Source organism: Camelina sativa, chromosome 4 (assembly GCF_030686135.1).
Source record: "Camelina sativa cultivar CO46 ecotype springtype chromosome 4, ASM3068613v1".
NCBI classification, from domain to species: Eukaryota; Viridiplantae; Streptophyta; class Magnoliopsida; order Brassicales; family Brassicaceae; genus Camelina; species Camelina sativa.
In genome coordinates this window covers 31,062,711-31,068,710 of record NC_141883.1, presented here as the reverse complement: position 1 = coordinate 31,068,710, position 6,000 = coordinate 31,062,711, and the positions used below count along the sequence as shown (strand labels likewise).

The window sequence follows — 6,000 nt, the reverse complement described above, 5'->3', positions numbered from 1 at the left end:
TGCATGTGATCAACCCTCGACAACATAATTATGAGAGCATAAAAAATTGTTTTTGAAAATGTATAATTGATGATTAGTTTATTATGGTTGAGTCCCTATACCTTATTTGGTTTGGAATACTAGACATATATCGCAATATACATACAGTATTTTATAAGAAGAAGTAAAAAAACAACCAAAAAAACGAAAACAAACAACACATTAACATACCCTTTAATTTGAAAGGGGAACACATGGCTATCAGATATATCCAGGGATCATAGGTTCATAACATAATAAAAAAGTGGATTAGCATATATATCGTTTTGTCCAAAAAAAAAAAAAAAAAAAAAAAAATGCATATATATCGTAAAAGCGTATCCTATACTATTACATATATACGGAAATTTTCATATAGCACCATTCTTCTAGGTTAGCGCAAGGATTGAGTCACAAATCAACTTCGATCCTTGAACATGCAATCAGTACTAATTCGGCGAATCATATGATCCTTCCATTGGCTTTGAATAAGAATTAAGTAATTAAGTATATTCGAGTAGTTAATTAATCTTATCTTATCTTTATTTTCTCACCATTAGCACTTTAATTGAAGTGCATGAACTCGAAAAATGTGAGTAATCAAATGTTTGACTTAAGAAAACATTCAGGTATGAGTATACGGAAGAAATTTAATTTTGGAGAAATTAAATTGAAAGAACTTTTCGGTGTGATGATTGGCCCAATTTTTTCTCCGTTTTCGTTTCCACTTGTCACGTTCCGTAACCATGTTGCGCCGATCATCCAAATATTGTTTTCCCATTTAGACTTGTTCCATAATCCTCTATTCCTCTTTGTCAGCTTTTTGAACATCTAAATAACATATTTCAGATAATGTGATTCATATTCTGATAACGAATTTTTTTTCGTAAAATATAAACTATGTGGCTCATCCATCCAAACATGATCATAATATTGTTTAGACACCTAAAAGAAATTCGATCACATAATACCACCAAAAAAAGACTAAAAATATCTATTCAGCCCACCCCCAAGTAGTGTGGTTCTTTCCAAAAAAAAAAAAGCGATTGTGTAACGTTTATAAAATGTATTTATTGGAAAGTAAAGCTAATCCTTAAAAAAATGGCCTCATGCATTGATCTTGTGGCTTGTGCCAACGTGAAAACGTTATACCATCATGCACAGGCAGCATAGCCAACGTGAACCGTGACCAGGGGGCGGATCCACATTCATTAGAGGTGGTGCAAGTGCACCAGATAAAAATATAAAAGGTTTAGTTTATGCCTATTTATCAGTGTTGTAAGTAGCCTAGTGGTCACTGATGCACCACATCCTAATTGAGTTCAAGGGTTCAAATCCCCAATTGAACACTTTTGGGTTTTTTTTGCACCCCCTCAAAACATTTGCTGGATCTGCCACTGACCGTGACCATTATTAGTTACTATTCGGCGTCATCTAAAGTTACCAATTTAAATCCCCCATATTGTGCCTATAAACAAGTGGCTTAATCCATTTGGCTGCTATACATAATTCAACTTTCTTTTTCATTCATTGGATGTGGGTCAGTGTAACAACCCGTCCCGTGGACCCCACTACTCCTCGCTAGCTGTTCTAATGGACCGTCTGTAGACCCTGCTAGCCTTGATCTGCAGTTCAATTAGTGACAGTTTGTCCTGTGGGAAGGTTGTTAAAGGGTGGGGACCAGAGTTCGAGGAACGTCTGGCGCACCATTAACCTACTGGTATATTTGGATATCCACAGTAATAGGTTAGAATTGTTGGCCTGCAGTACCAGCTTGAAGCCTATGGGAATAAGCTAGCAATGGGCTAGTGGGGTCAACGGAATAATTGAAGTAAAATACTTTTGCGGCTTGAGCACGTTGGAGGGGCTGCCAAAAGTGTAAAGACTTTGCGTGTTCTTCTCATAAATTAACGAACTCTTCGCATTTCCACGTACGTTGTTTCGTGTGTTTCTCCACTAAAGTTATATTGACCAATGTAATTTTCGCTTTCTACCTTTTATTGTACTTCTCCTGCTTTCTCTTTCACACTAACCGTCCCGTCAATATTTTGTATTTGTTGCGGCGTGGAGATGAAGGCATTACGTAATTTACTTGAAAAAATGGATGCTTTATTATCTAATTAAACAAATGATCCAAGAATTTTTATCTAAGCTTGTATGTTGATATTATGATATGATAGTTCCCAGTCAAAGAAAAGCAAACGATGGAAGATGTTTGTTTGCTTAAATAGGAAAGGAACAATACAGAGAGTCAGATAGTATGACCCCAGTCCCTATAACAATTGAAATTCAAATACGTAAAGAGTGGTTTATGTTGTTCAAGGTATTACCAAATTTTTCCATTAATTCACAAATGATAAGTTAACGAACTTTTTGGACCAAGTCATATCTTCTCAGTCCACGAACTTCTCATTTGGTCCTCTTGCTCTGCTTCTTCTCCTCGGTGCCACTGCCACGCCATTTTCTTTGAACCCATCATGATATAATAACAAATTTCTTTCGTGAAACTCATACCAGTCCTTGAAATCTGTGAAAAACAGGACCTAACTTTGCTGTTACAAAAGTGTTACTGGTGATATTTTACCTACTTTATCATAATTAGCTGAGCTTTGTTCTAACTCTACTCACACAACAATTAATAATACAAATGATCTATTGAAAAATATTATATGAACGTAAAAATTATATTTTTAACATATCTTATCTATATATGATGCGTTTTGAATGAATGAAACAATCATGCAAAACAAATTTACACCTAATTTCTTAGTCATTCAAAATATTGCTTTAGGTTCCTGCCAAATCCAGTAATCATTTGTTTATTCAAATAATTAATAAACTAATATTAAAAAAAAAATCAAACAAAACCAAACAAACAAGAAAAGCCCTTCCCATACAAACACAAACACTATAAATACATTCCATAACCGTTAAAACTCCCACACCACCACCACTACTCCACTCTATCTCTCTCTCTCTCTCTCTCTCTCTCTCTCTCTCTCTCTCTTATTATCTGTAAACAAGCGTACGTTAACCACAGACAATTAATGGTTTCACTTCTAGTCATCTCCGTCTTCTTCTTCTTCTTCCTCTTCATCTCATCTTGTTTTGCTCAATCCTACAATGTCTTGTCTTTCGGAGCTAAACCAGACGGAAAGACAGACGCAACCAAAGCGTTCATGGCGGTTTGGGAAACCGTTTGTGCATCGGCTCGTCCCGTTACCATTGTGGTTCCCAAAGGCCGGTTCTTGTTAAGAAGCCTTAATTTCGACGGTTCAAAGTGCAAATCCAAGCCTGTTACATTCCGTATCGACGGTACATTGGTGGCTCCGGCTGATTATCAAGTTATCGGAAATGAGGACTATTGGATATTCTTCCAGCATCTCGACGGCGTCACCGTATACGGCGGAGTTCTTGACGCTCGAGGAGCTTCTTTATGGGATTGTAAAAAATCCGGCAAGAATTGCCCCAGTGGTGCAACGGTACGTATAAGTTTACTATTTTTGCCCTTCGTTTAATCACCATTTATTAATAAGAAAGAATAAATAAAATTCTAAAATATGATTGTGAATGCTACCTTTAATATGCTTGATTAAAATCCAAGAAAAAAGACTAATATAATGGCAACCCTTTTCTGAATTATGAAGTTTTAATCCATTTCTTAGAATTAAATAATACCACATTCCCGATTCACATGGACCAATATGGAATAATATAATACGTTAAATTAATAAATGAGATGGTTACAATCATGTGATGAACAGACCATAGGATTTCAGAGCTCAAGCAACGTCGTGGTCTATGGGCTGACGTCACTCAACAGCCAGATGTTTCACGTCGTCATCAACGGTTGCAACAACGTGAAGCTACAAGGAGTCAAAGTATTAGCTGCCGGAAACAGCCCCAACACGGACGGTATCCACGTTCAGTCTTCCACCACCGTCTCTATCTTCAATACTAAAATCTCCACAGGCGACGATTGTGTCTCCATCGGTCCAGGCACTAACGGACTATGGATTGAAAATGTAGCATGCGGCCCTGGTCATGGCATCAGGTAATATTTCTGAAGATATATATAAATAATAATTTGTATGCAAATTATCACTCATATATAAAATATTTTGGATGGGATGTGCAGCATTGGTAGTTTAGCGTGGAGTCAGGTGTACAGAACGTGACTGTTAAAACGGTGACGTTTACAGGAACAGACAACGGAGTGAGGATCAAATCATGGGCCAGGCCAAGTAGTGGATTCGCTAAGGACATCCGTTTTCAACATTGTGTGATGAACAACGTAGAGAACCCTATCATCATTGACCAAAACTACTGTCCTGATCACAATTGTCCTGTCCAGGTAACTTTTATCTAAAACAATTAAGTGATATGATTATGCACAATGTATTTATATCGGGGTAGTGGAGAGACTAATCCATTTCTTTTCACACTAAAATCTTTTTAGGTTTCGGGGATCAAAATCAGCGATGTGTTGTTTGTAGATATACATGGAACATCAGCGACCGAAGTTGGAGTGAAACTTGACTGTAGTTCTAAGAAACCCTGTACCGGAATACGACTTGAGGACGTTAAATTAACGTACCGGAATAAGCCGGCGGCGTCGGCTTGTGCTCACGCCGGAGGGATAGAAGCTGGATTTTTTCAGCCAAATTGTCTATGACAAAAACAAAGAAAACATGGATTTTCTTTTAAGTATTACTTAAAAAAATAATTCGTAGTAGTGAAATGTAAATTGTAATTTCGTCATTGAGATGCATGAGCCTGTGGCGGTTGATGGCCTAGTGGACCTTAAAGCCTGACCTTGCTTTACAGTATATGAACTAGGGCGACCATTGATGTATTTGATGTGTTGTGTTATATAACTTGTGTTATTTTTATGTAACTGTTTGAGAACTTTAATTTTAAATTATTGATGAAAGTTTTTAATTTTCTGTTATATGTTTTTTACAGTTTGCTTTGTTCTAGTGAAAACAATGACATTAAAAGACAAGCCTCCACAATTTCGCGCCAATTTCTTTACATATAATTGGTGGGTAGTTTGTTTCGGTTGACATTTGCATCATTTTGGTGGCTCCCTATTTTCTTATTCAATGTAAAGAAACTGTTTAATATATAGTTTTAACTTACTCACTATAACTGGAATTTTTATTTTAAAGTGAGTTCATAATATTTTAAACTTTCACAATTCTTATCAAAATTAAACATATCAAATTGAGAGAGCTTTGAAAAAAGTTTACAAATAATTTCTATGTTTCATTTATAAAGTAGTCTCTCCACAATATTGATTTTGCTGACTAACCAAAAACCAAGATATTACTTGTATAAAGAAATCAAGAAACTGAATCTTACGTAATGAAGTGTGAATTTAACGCAAGTGATATACGAATCTTGTGGCACCACAAGAAAATGCGCATGTTTTCTGTATTTGACAATTATTATTATTTTTTTATATTTGATACTTACCTTATGTCTTGTTTTGAATGTGCAATTTCACATTTCGTCTATATCAACCATATTATTTCGGAATCTATCCAAAAAGTTGACGAATCATTGATTATCGGTTACTAAATTCACCAAGGATTTTAGGTAATTTAATGTCCAAACTAAGATACTCCTTTATAATCGGCAAAATTAAAGAAGTTGTCATGCACTATGGAAAAAAAAAAAAATTACTTAAGCAGTCAAGTTAGTGAATATTAATTTATAATGATACCAAAGAATATATAAAAGGAAAACACAATCATAATTCATAAGATATACCAAATCTTCTTCTTCGTCTTCTTTTACTTCAATCCATAGTTAATCAATCCAGCAAAAAAAAAAAAAAAAAAAAGAGATACCAAATTAATCCATAATCTGTTTCCATTTTTCATTTTCAATCAAATCAACCCATAGGCTGCATGTGTACATTACCATAGACTAATGCAATCGTCTATGGAAATTTATCTCCGTTAATAACGTTAGTCA

The 6,000-nt window shown here is 35.3% G+C and overlaps 1 pseudogene across 1 annotated transcript; it reads left to right on the top strand.

Moving 5' to 3' along the window:
• The first annotated feature begins 2,980 nt into the window (after positions 1-2,980).
• On the top strand, positions 2,981-4,912 carry LOC104782926 (polygalacturonase-like; annotated as a pseudogene). Its single transcript, XR_015597335.1, has 4 exons — positions 2,981-3,500; positions 3,783-4,072; positions 4,157-4,372; positions 4,478-4,912. The product of XR_015597335.1 is annotated as a polygalacturonase-like (transcript).
• The last annotated feature ends 1,088 nt before the right edge of the window (positions 4,913-6,000 follow it).